The sequence below is a fragment of the Parus major genome, chromosome 3 (assembly GCF_001522545.3).
Source record: "Parus major isolate Abel chromosome 3, Parus_major1.1, whole genome shotgun sequence".
Classification (NCBI taxonomy): Eukaryota; Metazoa; Chordata; class Aves; order Passeriformes; family Paridae; genus Parus; species Parus major.
This window is the reverse complement of record NC_031770.1, coordinates 111,366,044-111,382,093: the sequence shown is the minus strand read 5'-3', so window position 1 is coordinate 111,382,093 and position 16,050 is coordinate 111,366,044. Positions and strand designations below refer to the sequence as shown.

General features: G+C 49.9%; 1 protein-coding gene across 2 annotated transcripts in view; it reads left to right on the top strand.

The window, feature by feature from the left end:
- Nucleotides 1-4,820: 4,820 nt before the first annotated feature.
- The window catches only part of EXTL3 (exostosin like glycosyltransferase 3), a 132,591-nt gene continuing 121,361 nt past the window's right edge, over nt 4,821-16,050 (top strand). The window contains exon 1 of one of the 2 annotated variants that reach the window (XM_015622153.3): nt 4,821-4,838. The gene's annotated coding sequence lies outside the window, so the exon portion shown is untranslated. The remainder of the gene's footprint in view (nt 4,839-16,050) is intronic. The other variant, XM_015622151.3, reaches the window with a different exon arrangement.

Genomic DNA, 16,050 nt, shown 5'->3' with positions numbered 1-16,050 from the left:
AGAGGAAATGCCCTCGAGCTGCGCCAGGGGAGATTCAGGTTGGACATCAGGAGGAATTTTCTCACAGAAAACACTGGAAGGGGCTGCCCAGGGAGGTGGTGATCAGTCAAAACTCAGACTCGATGGATCTCAGAGGTCTTTTCCTACCTAAAAGATTCTGTGAAAACCAGAAACCAGTTTCCAGCCCCTTTCCTCCACTTGAAATGTTTCTCCCTAAAAGCAATCCCCAAGAACCTGCTCGTTTCCACAAAAGCTCCTGGCGCTCCCTGGGTGACCCGGCCTTGGCAGCAGCTCTGCTCGGGCAGGTGAAGGGTTAACGCTGCTCTTTGGGAGCCTTGAACTCCAAAACCCCGCGGGTCCTGCCGGAGCTCGTTACCCCGAGAGCGGCGAGAGGAGCCCCGGCGCTGATTGCGGTGGCGACCTCCGGGGCTGTGAGGAATCAGCAGCGGCACCGGGAGGAGGTGCCGAGCTCACCCCGAAAACCCTGAGCCCTGCCAGCCTCCCGAGCTGCTCCGGAGTGATTTCCATCCCCGTCCGGAGCAGCTGCTGTTGGAAAAGCTGCGAGCGGAGGGACTGAAAACGTGTTGTTTTCTGAAGCCCGGCAGGGAGGAGCCCCGCGGCCCCCGCGGTGACAGTGGATGTCACAGGGACACCTCGAGCGGCCGTAAATCGAATGGAAAATCGTAAAAGGAATTGCCAGTGCCGCTCCTGCCGCAGACCCTCCGGGGCTTTGCAGCAGTCAGAGAAGTCGGGTCAGGCGTGGCGCAGGAGCAGGAAAAGCTGCATCACCATCCCACGAGCTCTTGTGCATAATACTGGGCTCAAGTGGCTCCTGGCGTCACCAGAGCTCGTTTTACAGCAGTTGTCTCCCCGGTACCCTGTTTTCCCAAGGATAACCCATCCTCGAACGCTTTTCCTCCATCCTGGGGCAGCGGGGAACCGAGCTTTTAAAAGAGCTCCTGGAGCAGCGCTGGCTGCGGGGAGGATGTTTCGCGGTGCAGGGGTGGAGGGATGCTCGCGGGGAGGAACTGGCGCTTGGGATGCTCGCGGAATCCTTGAATGCTTCGAGCTGGAAGGTTTGGGAGGATGTTACGGGAGAAACCACGATGTTGGTTCAGTGCAGGGTCACGAGTGCCCCACATCTTGCCCTCGGGGCGGTTCGGCAGGATCCGGACCGCGGGGCAGAAACTCCCGGCGTTACCCTGGAAGAGGAAAATCCGCAGGGAAAAGTGCGGGCTCATCCCCGCCCGCCTGAGCACTGGGCTGGGACGGCTGCGGGGAACCAGCCCAGGAAAGCGGCGTTCCCAGGGGCCAGCCAGGATTTTTAAGGCAATAGTGCCACCCTGTGCACCGCGCGGGCCCTGGGCGCAGCCGGGTGACACGGGTGGGGGACAGGGTGGGGACACACCCACGGACACGGCAGGTAAAGGGTGACATTCCCGTGCCAGTCACTCCATCCCAGTGCAGCTGGGATCCTGCAGAGACCCAAAGCGTCTGTGGTTTGTAGGGACACCGTGAGAGCTGGAGAACCACGGAACGTGCACAAATCACATCCAACTCGGAGCTTCCTGGAGCTGCGAACGGGAGTTTCGTGCTGGTTTGTGCTTTCCCCATCTTTTCTGGTGCCCTGCAGTGCCTGGGCCACAGCGTCCCCTCCTCTGCTCCACGCCCTGCCCTGGAGGGAGATGTTGGGGCAGCCACGGTGGTGTCCCATCAGTGACCCTCGTGTCCCTGAGCCCCGGGACTGGCCAGCACCACCAGCGGGATATCTGGGATAATTTAATTGTCACAGCCTGGGGTAAAGCAGATATTTCGTGCGTGGGTGACGGCTGCCACCCCGGAGAGCAGGAGCACCCCGGACGGTTCCAGGGGGTCAAACGGGGACAAGAAGCTTTGGGGACATTTTTAGGGTCAGATTTTGCTGTTTTGGCTCCTCCCCAAGTGTGCACACAGCTCAGGGCTCGAGTACAAATCCATACACCCACCAAGACTGTTGGGAGGGCATCCCCCTATCCTATAGGGGCCATGTGGGATCCTCAGGCTGGAAGGGAAGGGAAAGGGGAAAGGAAAGGGGAAAGGAAAGGGGAAAGGAAAGGGGAAAGGAAAGGGGAAAGGAAAGGGTCCCTGGGTTGTGCAAATAAATACTGGAGGAGCAGCAGGACATTTTGGGGAGAGAATTTTTCAGGGAATCTCTGGTGTGACACTCTCAGTGAGCTGGAGATGCAGCCATTTCCCTCTCTTGGATTCCAAAGGCTAATCCTTGGGGAATAACAGACATAAACCTCTTAGCTGGTGTGCTGTCAGTGCCTGTCGCTGATGAGCTGATTAAAATGGAGTGGAAAAGATGACATTTGCCCCTCCAGGTGCCCCAGGAGCTGCAGGTGATGGCTGGCTTTGCTCTTCCCTGTCCGTCTGACCAGACCTGGATGCTCCATAGAAATGTTTCCAGCCTTTGTAATCTCCACAAATTCCATGCTCCACTGGGAGGTCCCAGCTCCTTTGAAGATGTTGGATTATCTGTGTCCAAGCTGCCACCTGGAGCTGGAGGAAATGGTGCCAGGAAAACCAGATGAGGCAAAATTTCCATGAAGGAGCCCCTATCCCTGTCCTTGGTCACTCCCTGGGGACTGTGACAGTGTTTTACTGTATTTAAGCTGTTCAGAACAGTCATTGCAGCTCTGGACATGAGACTTGACAAACACACCAGGAAAACACCAGGATTTTCCTGGGATTTGAGAAATACTCACAGCCCTCCCCAGAATTTGGCCAAATGTTGATTGGGACAGGGACCCTGATCTCCAGAATCCCATCCCTGCTCTGGGGAAGAAACAGGAGCCTGTAGAAACACATCATGGGAACAGAGGCTGCATAATGGGGAATTTGGTTGAAAAAGAAGATTTTTGAGTCAGAACAAGCTACTGGCAGGGTCTGAAATGTCACTTCATATTTGCAGCAGACACAAGGTGGCATCAGAAAGCCAAGTCCTTCCTGTGAGGCTTCTCTTGCCACGGAAAAGGAGAGAGACAAGCTGGAGCTCGAGGTGTGCACACACCTGATTGCTGTGCCTCTGGTTTTCCTCGGAGTCCTGCAGCAATTCTCCTCTCTTGTCACTGGTGGCTCTTTTCCAGGTCTTGTCCATGACCTTGCTTCTCCTGACAGAAAAAATCCCTGGGAATTACCTTATTGGATCTTGGTGCAAACTGGGAATGCAGATCAAGGCTTGTGAGGTCTCACTTTTGGAGTGGGGTTTTAATCCCAATTTTGGGTTGATCCCAAGTGGGTGGGGGTAGGATCATCATCCTGCTGGGATCACTTTTCCTCAGGGTTTTGCTGAGTTAGTGCTTGGCCTCCAAGCAGGATCCCAGTGCTGGGCTCAGCAGAGCAAAGCTCCTGCAGTGCTGGCCCATGGAGGTCAAGCCACAAAGTCCTGTTAATATTTAGGTGATTCTGCTACAGAGCTGCATTAATTACCCACCTGAGGTGCATTAATTACCCACCTGAGTTGCATTAATTACCTTTCTAAGCAGTCTGGGCACAGAGGAGATGCCTGTGGGGAAAAGCAGGGCAGAAAGAGTCAGGACTGGGGCTGTGACCCAGAGTCCCCAAACCCACCCTGGCCCCACATCCTCCTGCAACACCCACTGGTACATCCAGCCCATCAATCCATCCATTTCCAGCCCATCAATCCATCCATTTCCAATCCATCATTCCATACATTTCCAGCCCATAAATCCATACATTTCTGTAACCACAGACCACTCTGTACCTGTGTCCAACGAGTTCTCACGAGGGGAATACTCTGAACCTCGCACCTCCAGCCATGAGTTTCACCCCAGGAGCTGCTGTGCCCCAACATCTGCCCCTTCCTCACCGAACCAGGGCTTCCAGGTGTTTTCCAGAGCTGTTTTAAGAAACCTTTTTGGGTTCTGCCTGGGAATGGGCACAGAGAAGAGAAAGCTCTGGAGAGAGCTCAGAGCCCTTTCCAGTGACCAAAGGGGCTTCAGGAGAGCTGGAGAGGGACTGGGGACAAGGGATGGAGGGACAGACACAGGGAATGGCTTCCCAGTGCCAGAGGGCAGGGCTGGATGGGATATTGGGAAGGAATTGTTCCCTGGGAGGGTGGTGAGGCCCTGGCACAGGGTGCCCAGAGAAGCTGTGGCTGCCCCTGGATCCCTGGAAGTGTCCAAGGCCAGGCTGGACAGGGCTTGGAGCAACCTGGGATAGTGGAAGGTGTCCCTGCCCATGGCAGGGGGGTAGAATAATGTGATATTTAAGGTCCCTTCTAAATCAAAATAATCTGTGATTCTAAGTTTTTACATGTACACCCAAAATAAATATAAATATAAATAGAAATAGAAATAGACACACATAAAATATATGCATACCAGATATTAATGAAATTACATACATATACATATGCATACATATATGAACATATATGATATACATACATATACATACATATATATAAAAAAACAAGTATATATATAATATATATAATATATAATAGATATTCTATATATTATTTATATATATATGTTTATATATATAAAAATATATATATTTTTATATATATATAAAAAACACCACGCAGCCAGATAGCGCTATACATTAACACCCACCGTATAAGAGCCCAAGCCGCCCTGCGGGTCGCGGGCTCGCAGCCGAGGGGACCCCCACAGGCAGCAGGTGCCAGCAGAGGGCACCGCGCCCCCGTTTTTGGGCGCCGCTTCCCAGAATGCAGCGAGTGGGGCCGGGGGCTCGGCGGGCTCTGCACGCCGGGCTGCGGCCGCAGGGACAGCGCGGAGCTCCGCGGGGCAGCGCGGCCCCTCCGCCAGGTAAGCGCTGCTCCCCTTCGGGCTGCAGGGGATTATTTCGTTTCATTTCATGCTATGTTATTTTATTGGATTTATTTCCTGATTTATTTTTAAATTATTTGTTTAGCTTTTATTTTTAATCCCCCCCGCCGCCGGTTATTTGAATATTTTATTTCTTGATTTTATTCTACTTTATAATCACTCCCCGCCCCACAGGAGGGGCGCCCTGGACTCAGCCGGGGAGCAGCACCAGCCCCTCCCGGGATGGAGGGGACCCATCTTCCTCCTCCTCCTCCTCCTCCTTCCTCTCCCTACCCGGACTGGAGATGTTCCGGGGGCTCTGCATGTCCCTGGGGCCGGGGATGTTTGGGGACTGGAGGTTTTTCCAGCGGGATGAAGCCTGGCTGAGCCGGCAGCTGCCTTCTTGGAGGGGGGAATGGGTTTTATCCAGGTCCCCAAAGTTGGGGGAAACTCGTGCCGGTGGCCCCGGGGTGGCAGCGGCTCCTCTCCCGCTGCGCCGGGATGGTGCAATATAAATCAGGTTTAATGTGGCGGCTGCGATTGAAACAGCGGGGCTGCTGTGCCCCCGCTGAAAGTTGCGTTCGAGTTTGGCAATTTGGGCCATGGGGAATGCAAGGAAAATTGGAGGCTTTGGAAGGGCTTCTGTGGCACAAGGAGAAATCCCTGCAGGGACGGCAGCCGGGAATGGTTTGGGCTGCCCTTAAAGAGGCATCTCGGCGGTGTCGTGGTACCTGTCACGGTTCAGCTAGGGCCGCCTTAACTCCGTGTGCGGGATGTGAACCGGGAGAGTGGGCAGAGCCGAAGGGTTTGGAGGAGTCAGGATGCTCTGGTCCCGGTTCCTTGCTCAGGTCTCACTTCGTGTCGTGAATCTCGGGGCGCTCAGGACTCGCCATCTCTCTCCAGTTGTGCTTGCAGTTGGTTAAAAACCTGGTTTGCACCAAAGCCCTCAGCCAGGGCAACAGCAAAGACATTTTTCCTGAGCCAGGGAGGGAAATTGGACCCGAGCTAAAGCAAATAAACTCGTATTTCATCATGCTGGGGCTGGGTTTCTTTGTGCTGCGCTCTGCTCTGGGCAGTCTGGGCTCCCTCCAGCCCCGGCCAAGCTTCACCTCCAAACGTGCCGAGCAAAGAAACTTCTGCTCCTTCGCGCAAACCCCGCTCCCCGCGGGGGCTGCTCTGTGCTCTGCCTCCCTCGGCCTTTCCTCTGGGTGTTTTTCGCCTCGGTTGCTGCAGGAAGGGGCTTTGCAGGGTTTCTGCTCCAGGCTGAGATGCTGCAGACGTGGAAAGTGTGAGCGTGGCTGCCCTGGCAGGGCCGTGCTGCTGTGCCCAGGGATGTGCCGGCCCCGCGGCCAGCGCTGCTCGGCTCGGGAGGGAAGGGATGCTGCAAAGGAGGGAGAACTCGGGCACTTTGATCCCTGCTGAAAGCAAAAGGTGCTGAGGTGTTTCTCTGCCCGATCCCACTGCTGCAGACCTGGCCAGGTGTGGGCACTGGAACCCAGCCATGTCCCAGTGATCACGGGAATGTGCCCGTCCAAAGCAGGAGCTGATTTCAGGGGCGAAGGTGCTGGTTCTCATTGCTATGAGACTATAAATGGTCCCAGAGAAACCTTGGGCAGAGTTTCCTCCCTGCTGGAAGAGCCTGTGCAGTCCCAGCAGTGCAGGATGTGTGCAGGAGTGACAAGGAGATGCAGTCCAGTGCCATCAAGGATCAGAGATGGGAAAAAAAAATCAAAATGAAATGATGTCTTGTGCCCTGATGTGCTCTTCCAAAATAAATAAGGGGGGATGTGAGCCTGTTGATCCCGTAGCAATGGCCTGGGGGAACCTGTGGCTCCTCTGCAGCAATGCCAGCACAGAATCTCCCGGTGAGACACAAAATCACCGTCATTCATTAAATGCATTCCATCCTCTTACAAGAAAACAGATTAACTGTAGGTGCCAATACCTCGAGTGATTGTGAAATGCTGTTACATCGGGGGAGAGGGAAGATTTTGACACGTTGCATGGGTTCCATCCATTAGTCATAATATTTCCAGCATGCCACACGTGCTCTCACATTTTCTTATAAATGGATGCATGGGAAGCAAATTCAGAGGTGACACAAGGGAGCGTGGAGAAACTCAGGTGGGTTTTTCCCCTTCAGGACCCTTTGTTGTCCAGGAGACACCTCCAGCTCCAGTCCATTTGAAGCTGGTGTAGGTGATGCATTTTATTTTTGATACATTTTTTGGCTTCTTTGTACCAGTCTTCCTGATTCGGAGGAAGGGAGGATGGAAATGTTGCAATTCCTGTGGAGGGGTTTGACATTTTGTAGCAGATAAAGCCAAATGCAGACAGTTGCGTTGATTTGGCTCCTTTCTGCTGATTTGGAGGATGGGATTCAGGCTGGAGGTGGCACATACATCCCTCATGTCACAGTGACATCCAGCTCTGGTGTTTCTAGCAGACATACATCTCTGGGAACAGGCTCTTTCCAAATGGTTTTGTGCCCAGAAACTTGAATCAGTTGTATCCAGCAAAAATAAGAAGGTGAGGGAACATCCACTCCCACGTCGCCAACATCAGTTTTTGTGGCAGCTGTGATTTGGCCACTGGGGTTCCCAAAAAGGGTTTGGGTGAGTTGGAGTTGAAAGCTCACAACTGCTTCCTTCATTTCTTCTATTTCTCTGTCTCCCTAGGGAATGAGGAAAGGGTTTCCATTCCCATGGCAACATTTGTTTTCATTCTATCTGTAGTTGGTCTCTGGTGGGTCCTGGAAGCAGCTGCCTGGAAATGGTCAGGCAGAAGTTTTATGGTTCTTGTAGCAGGACCAGGAGAGGTCCTGGTGTCCCTTCACCTGCCTGAGGAGCGGTGGGCACTGCTGGCTGTCAGATGGATGTTGACATCTGCTGACTGCTCCCAGCCAGGCGTGGCTCTTTCCAGATGTGCTGGTTTTTGGATTTGCCAGGGAGGAGGTTCTGGGGTGTCCAGGGGCAGAAGGAGATGGAGCTGCTCTCGGGGCTGTGTGTCACATCCCTGCCCTTTCTGTATTCCCTTGGAAAAAACAGAGTTTTCTATGGAATGTGGCCCAGGGATGCTTTTTCCTTCTGAAGGAGTCTGAACTTGTCCAGTTCAGCTGCAAAGCCCTCAGCTGCTTGCATGGGCCACTCTCTAAAAACAAAGGCACTTAAAAAACTCTTATTTTCCCAAAAAATAGCTTTTGGTGGTTGTGACTGTCACCGAGTCACATTCCTGGTGGTTTAATTATGGCTTTGTTCCTATTAGTTGATAAGGCAATGATGATGATAGGAAATTAACAGGAAGTTGTTAAACTAATTAATTCAATTAATAGGAAATGCTAACGAGCATCTGCCCTTCTCTGGGGCTGCCAGTGGATGATGTCTGTGTGATTTCCCCAGCTTTGCTGGGGAGCTGGGGGACTCAGTTTGGCCATGTGGCTCCACAAGGGGACAATTTGCTGGCCAGCCAAGTGGCCGGCATGGCGAGGGGAGCATCCAGCTCCCAGCAGGAGCTGGCAGCAAAGTCAGGCTCACTTTCCACTCATCTGGCTGGGAGGTGGGAGCATGTCCAGAGCAGGGGAAACTCCTTATTCCTGAAATACAGTAGAAGGAGGAAGTGCTGGCAGCGATGTAGAGGGGCTGGAAGGAGGCAAAGAGGGTGATGAAAATCACTCATCAGCCCTGATGCATCTCCAGTGTGGCTTAGGAACAGATCCACCTTCAGATGATATCAAAATGGTAAAAAATCCGATGTTCCTGGCTGCCTTGAGTGACACTGTCCTCGTGTGCTGTGGTCCTGTCCCAGACTTTCACTGTCTCTGGACTTGGTTTGCCAATCTTGGGATTTTTTCCAACCAAAAATCAGAAAACTCTGAAAATTTCAAACAAAAGCCCAAGCAATTCTTTCTCTCACAGCTTTCATTTCACAGTTCACCTTCCCTTCTGGCTGTAATTCCTGCTGGGGTTTCTGGCTTCCTAGAGAAAGGGTAAAAAAGAAAAAAGAAAGCAGGCATTTAATAATAGATCAAAAATGAGATTACGCAGTAAGTCAGCCCTCCCCTCCCCAAAATGCAACCAAAGAAATTGCAAATCACCTTGAAAACCGAAAGGAAAACAGTGTAGATCAAACCTGATGTTAAGTATGGATGAGGTGTTTATATTTTATTTAATGGCTGTGTGCTGTCCTAGAACAGCCGCCCTCCCCTGAATTTCTGTTTGTGATTAATGAAACAGTAGAGATGAACTGGGATGGGGAAAATTCAGTGGACCTCCAAATGGGAATGCAGGGGGGCACAGGCTGGCACACCTGGAGACAGGCACAGCTGCTGGTGGCTGTAGTTGGAGGTAGCTCCCAAAAACCTGGAGGTTTAATGAGAGGCTCCTTGTTGTCCATTCCTGGTGACTCTGGACCCGTTCTGACCGTGTTTGGTGGAGCAGTGGGGTCACCGAGGGAAGGGAACCAAAAGACTGGGTGCCAGCAGAAGTGCCCTGATGGAGTGAAGAGGTGATTATTAGTCATGGGTAATTAGTCACCAGCCAGGATGCCCTGGGAAGCTGGGCAAGCCCCAGCCTGGGCCAGTGCTCAGCCAAGGCTTGATGAGACACGATTTCCCTGGAAAGGAGGCTTAGCCCTGGCGCTGAGCATTGAGGCTGTCAACCCCGGGCCCGCTCTTGTTTGCTCTAAATCCTCTGGCTTGTTCAGGATTTGGGTTTGGTGGGGTACCACAGACCACGTGGGAGGTGGGATGTGGGGAATGTCTCCTCCTGGATGATCCCAGAGGTCTCCAGAGCCAGTGTGGATGTTGTGTATGCAGAGTGTGTGGGCTCCAGGAGCCCAGCTGGGAGGAGGAGAAGGGGCAGGCTCTGCCTCTTGCACGGTGTCTCCACCAGACAGCAGAGGACCTCTAGCATGACCCTTCTGAGGTCCTGTTTGCACCCTTGATGAGTAAAATATCAAGAGGGACATGAGGCATAGAGAGTCCTCTCCCAAATTATCCTTGTCCAGCATGGATAACCCAACCTGGGTCATGCTGTGGGGATGAACCTCCACACAAAACCATGTCGGAGGGGCTTGGAGCAACCTGGTCTGGTGAAAGGTGTCTCTGTCCATGGCAGGGGGTTGGAATGGGATGAACTTTCATGTTCCCTTCCAGCACAAGCCACTACATGTTTGTTTGATTCTATAAAACACAGCTGTAGATGTTTTTTTTTCTTGTTAAATCACTCATATTTAAGCAGAGGAGGTGTCACAGCCCCTCTCTGTGAGAAGAGGAGGCTGAGGAGCCACATCCATCACAGCTCTGGTGGCGAAGGCAGGGCAAGAAGAGAGCAGGAGCAGCAGTCCCATGCTGGGTCTGGCAGGTGGGGCTGTGAATGTCCTCCAAGGGCTGCCAGAGCACCAGACGAGGCAGAAGTTGCTGGAAATCACCGCTCCTGTGTGTGATTAGCATCCTCTAGGGTGCTCATTTATCTTCCCTGTCACCTTCTTGGTCTCAGCTTTCTACTTGTAGAGTTGGAGAAGAATCTCTTTCATTACCTGCTGGGATGCTGCTCTTCTTGTTTATTCCCCAGAAGGAAAGAGAATTAGATGTGCCAGAGCTGAAACTTTAGAAAAATAAATAAATCCAGACTTTGGAAGCAACCACTTGGAAGTAGAATGATCCTTGGCACGAAAATGTTTGTCTTCCACCTTTTTCTGAGACTGGCTGTAGCTAAAATGCAGGGAGAAGATGGGGCAAGGTTTATTTTCTTTTAATTTCAGATATATTCTGAAAGCTGAGCAGTTGGAATTCCCTTTTTTCCTTGAAGTTGCTTTGCCAGGTTTGGGTGGAGGAAACCAGCTGAAAGTCTTGCCTTGGTGGATGTGGGATGGAGGCAGGAACACATTTATTTTCTTTATTTACCTATTTTTGCCAGTGAGGCCCTAAGGCAAACAGCAAAGCCACGCCATGCAGGCAACAGGAGCGCTTTCCTCTCCCAATCCCTTTTCCCAGCACCAACAAGACCAGCAGCGGAGACACGCAATTGAGTCAGCAATGCAGATGCCATCAAATGTCTGCTTTATTCCAGAGCATGAATCAGAGCAGCGTCAGAGCCTCGTATCCTGCATCTCCTGATAAGAGTGCAGTTAGCTCTGAGGGAATGAAACATGGAGAAATCACATTATCCTGCCCCTTGCAAGCACCCAGAACTCACTGGGACCAGCAGTGCTTGTTTTAATGCAACTTCTGCTGTAGCACGTGCAGACTATTATTCTTTAAAATCCCACATCCCAGAGCCAAAAGATGTTTTATCATTTGTTAATGTGTGACCAGCGTGGCTATATGTACATATGTATGCACATGAATATATAAATATGAGTGTTTTCTGGAGCACAAGCTGCTTGTGCTAAGCCCTGTTAAACCAGTAAGAGCAGCGTGAGCTGCCAGTCCAGGTGCTGGTTGCTCACTCTAGGTGTTTTTCCAGTGTATGGGATCCTTGGAGAAAAAATGGGTTAACTTCATTTAACTCTCCAACCATGCTCTTACCTCCAAAACCATCTTAATTTCCAGGCTTAAAATATTTTCCTTTCAGTTTGCTGTGGGAATCACATGAGGAAGTGAAACCTTTTATCCCCAGAAGTTCTCTGCTTCTCCCTTGCAGGACTTTTCCGTGCCCAGCTCCGTTTCCTGCTGTTGTTCCACGGGGACAGCTTCTGGCTCCCTCCACAAAGGTTACGTGTGGCCACTGGTTTTTGCATCAGTTGCCTCTTTTCTCCTGGTTCCAGGGCACCAGCTGTGTCCCCATCCTGCACCTGGCCTGAAAAGCCTCAGTGGGATGGCAGGAGGCCTGCACTAGTGCACTTTACATCCCCTAAAAGCAGACACAACAGTGAAATTTTGCTAAAATCTGTCTGTATTGCCCCCAAGGGATGTGTAGAGCTGTTTAAAAGACATTTATGCCACTGTGGTGGTGGTAGAGGCAGAGAAAGACAATTTTCACCTCAGATTCCTCTTTTGAGGGGCTTGTTTGTTCCTTGGGGTTTTTCTGCACCAGAGACTACAGAAGTTGAGGGGATTAAAAGCACTTCTGTGGTTTCCCATCTGTTGATTTGAGGGAAAATTAGTTCAAATCCACCACCCTCAGCTACATCATAAATCTCACTGCAGAAATAAGGAGCCTAGACATTAATAATTAGGAGCTTGCACAATAGAAGACTGGAATATTTCACAAATGACACACCATCTTTTGGTCCAGCTGATGCTGGGCAGAGATCTGTGTGAAAGTTCTGTGCAGCCAAGGTGCAGAAGTTCTTGCTCCCATTTTTGCCTCCCAAAGTAGAAGAAAATGGGAAGGAAAAATCAGGTTGCATCCCCAAAGCGTTCACTAAAGCTCAAGTATGGGAGTTTTAAGGTTTCCCCCTATTAGGAAGTGTTTGTATGTGCTGAAAGAAAATTATGCCAATTAATAGTTATCCTTTCCCAGCTTCCCACGTCTTGAAATCGCTCCAGTTCAGCCAAGCTGCTTCCTATCAAACTTTCACAGAAAAAAGAAAGAATCTGCTGGGTTTTGACTGAACATGAGCAATGTCACTCCCCAGGGGTCTGTGTCCCTGAGGTTTGAGGGCTGCAGGAAAAGGGCTGTGGGCCGTGAGATGACAAATGGAACTCCACAGTTGCTCGTTCATGCTCCAGCAAAGTTTTGTTTTGGGTTGTAGATATTTCCCAGCCACAAAGCTGAAATCTCAGCAGCTCTGATGTGAATATTCTTCACCTTTTTTTGTTAATGCGGTTTGAAGTAATTGGAGGGCTGGTGATATTTTGAACAATTTATCCACCTGGGAAATGATGACCTTGGATTTATTCAATCAAATATTATCAAGATTAAGAGTGAAAATAGCTGAGCTTGTCAGTCACAAGGAATTGTCTTGCAGCCTGGGCTCGAATCCATCACCTGAAACCAGGAGACTCTGGCAGGATATTCTTCATTCACCAGCAAGAGGCATCGCAGCAAGATCATTTAACTGTAATTCATCAATTTATCAGGCTACTCAATTAAGTGGGGGCTGGAGAGAGGATAAAGGAAATGATTCTGTCTGTTGTAATGAATCTTTGACCACCTGAGGACTTTTCTTGCTCCTTGCTCTTTCTTATTTCATGTTGCCTCGAAGACCTTGTTAGAGGAAAACAATCACAACGGTGGTGCAAAGGGAGGCTTAAAGAATTAAAAGGATTGATGACTTAGAGCTTTTGCTCTACCTGGGTTGTCACTGGCCTGGGCCTGACAACCATGATCTGAAGAAACCCTGGAGAATCTCAGCTGGACTTATGGAAGAACGTGACTGCAGTGAAACTTTGTGCAGCCTGGAGTAAAGGGATGGACCTCTAGGTCCATCTCAGCTCTGTTCTTCCTGTGTCTGTGGTGCAACCCCAAGCTCTTTCGTGAAGGATTTGGGAGTGTGGTGCAACCTCTGAGTGCTGTGAGGGGTCCTGGCTGGCATCAGCTGCCCTGGGACATCGGCAGTGTCATTCTGGTGCAGGCTGATGGCAAGAAGCTGGGCTGGGGGCGTTCCTTTATCAGTTTGGTACTTTAGACATTTGGCTGTTCCCAAGTTCATCCAAATACTGATTTTTCTGTGTGGTTACACCTAAATCTTTAGGTTGTTTCACTGCTTGGGATCTCTGCTCAGATCTGTGGCACAATAACCAACATCTGTGTTATTTTCTTACAAAATGAGCCCAAATCTCACCCAATCTTGCTGTCTGTTTGTGCCACCCCAACAACTTCTGAACCTGCCAGCCTGTTTCAGGTAAGCCCGACAAAAAGACACTGTGCTGGAGGGCAGTGAAGGTTGTGTAAGCTCATGAAAAACAGGCAGCAAGACATGAGGGCTAGCCCAGGTACTCACAGAGCCTCGGGGAGGGGTGGAGCTCCAGCTGCTGCGTGAGCGGTACCAGTCAGCCCCGAGGAGGGAGCGAGATCTTCCAGCTGTTCCATGGGATCCGTCAGCGGGGGCCCTGAGCTGCCCTGGCACACCTCAGGCCCGTGGATGCCCATCTCTATTTGCAATAAAACTGGTTTTCAGTTGAAATGCAGTGGCAGTTTGGGCAAAAGTAGCCCGGAGTGAGGTGTAGCTGCTCATCTGCTTTCTGCAGAAACACGGGAAAAGGCTTTTGAGCAAGTCCAAGAGCTCCAGGTCAGGAAAGCATTTCCTCCTACCTGGCTTTCTCACGTGTCCTGTTGTTTTCTTTCAACAAAAGCAAGAGAAAGGGAGAATTCATTTGAATTTAATGCTAAAATACCTCCAAAAAGATGAAGCAAAAGGAACTGTTGGAAAGAGGGATAGGTGGAGATTAAAAACACTTTTTCTCTCTCGCTGTCCCTCGCACACACATTATACATATATGTAGCCTGATCTTGTGCTATACAGGAAAATAAATTGTAAAGGAGACAATACAAATCAGGATGAAAGGGGAGAAAAAAAAAGAGGATTAGTCAGGTCTGCTCTGCTTATCTGAACCGAGGGGGAGCCTGCCTGGTGCTCCTGACAGATTTTTTAAGGAAAGATAATGCTTTGGGTTGATGACAGTTTATGAGATAGACTTGGAGGGGTATGAAAATTGCTGGTAGGTACTTGAATGGCTCTGACTGCACGGAGTGAATTGGAGTTGAGTTGCAACAATTTCCCTAAAGCTGTGCAGATTAACATAAAAATACCAAGGAAGTCCAATCTTTGAATTTTTATCTGCTTCAGCTCGAGAGAGTCAAATAGGGGCATTACAGAAGTGCCATCCATTTGAATCGATTGTTGCTGCAGCTTTTGTGGAAAGGCTGCATCTGGGTTTATTGATAACGTTGTTGAGGTGCTTAGAAACACAAGTATCTCGGGTTTATTTTCCCTTTGGTAACTTATTCCTGTTTGTGGCATTTTGTTAAGGTATTTTTTAGTTCTGGTCTCCTCTGGAGATCTCTGCTGAGCTGAGCATTGGTAACAGAGATGTTACCACCTGTGCATCTTTTCTACAAGAGTTTGCCGTAGACCTGGGTCTATTTCAAAGCTTTCTTGTAAATTTCAAGGTAATTTTATTTGCTGGAGGAAAAACTGAAATGAAGAAGAGAATCCAGGAATTGTGATTTACCAACCTTTTAGTGAGGAGGCTTAGCTAGGTGATTTTTTATCTTGGTAAAACCATATCAGCTGAAATGCAAGTTTAGTGGCCAAAACTTCCTGCTGATCTCCATTGTAGCATCACTTCACCCATTTTACTTCCTCTGCTGCTCTGCTGCTCCCTGCCTGCATGGAGAAGATATATAAAATCAGTCTCACACACATTAGAGAAGTAGCTTTATATCTGAAATTCCAGGTTTGGGGAATAGTGTTTTAGGTTGTAGATGTGTCCTGCTGTTGAAGAAACACGAGGGAAATTCCACCTACTGAGGGGGCTGTGTAACTGGAAACCTTGTGCTCCTCTGGTTTAAAAAATTGCTTTTTAGGAGCTGTGGCCAGTGACTTCACCATTTTGCCTTGTTCTCATCTTTATAAAACTAAGGAGGTGGTTGTGGGAATTTGTCATTGGGTTTTTAGAGCTCTTTGGAGATGAAAAGTGGTGGATAACAGCTCCATGTGTATTAATGCCATGGATTCGTGCGATGAACGTGTTTCACAGCTGAGTTGCAAAGCCCAGCAGGTTGCAGTGGGCTTTACTTCACTGATCTCTCCCAGCTGTGCCACCCCCATCACCTGGGCACCACAGCTGATCCATGGGCTGCAGCAGGGAGCCTTCCCCCTCCACACTCCCCCAGCGCTTCCACCGGCCTCCTGCCGCAGCACACGCCAAGTTTAAATCTGGTTCTGTGTTTCTGGCTTCGTTCCTTCAAAATGTTTTCAATTTTCTTGGCTTCAACCGATCCCAGTGGCATCGTTTTATGATGCACTTTATTCTACTGCTTCAAGTGCAATAACACTTCTAAAGTTGAGCCTATTTTTAATTACCAGAAAAAAAAAAGGCAGAGCATAGTATTGTTCTGTCACTGGTAGTGGGAGAGAGGGAGGATTTTTTTTCATCTTTAAATTTGATTGAATTTAAATCTCAACATATGTAGTGGTTTTAGTGGAACTTTGCTGTAATTGGAAGGGCAAATGGTTGTTTGCTCTTGCACTCTTGGGAGCCAATACTGATACTGAGTGAATGAAAGCATTGACAGTGTTGGGGATTTATGGGGAGGGAAAAAAG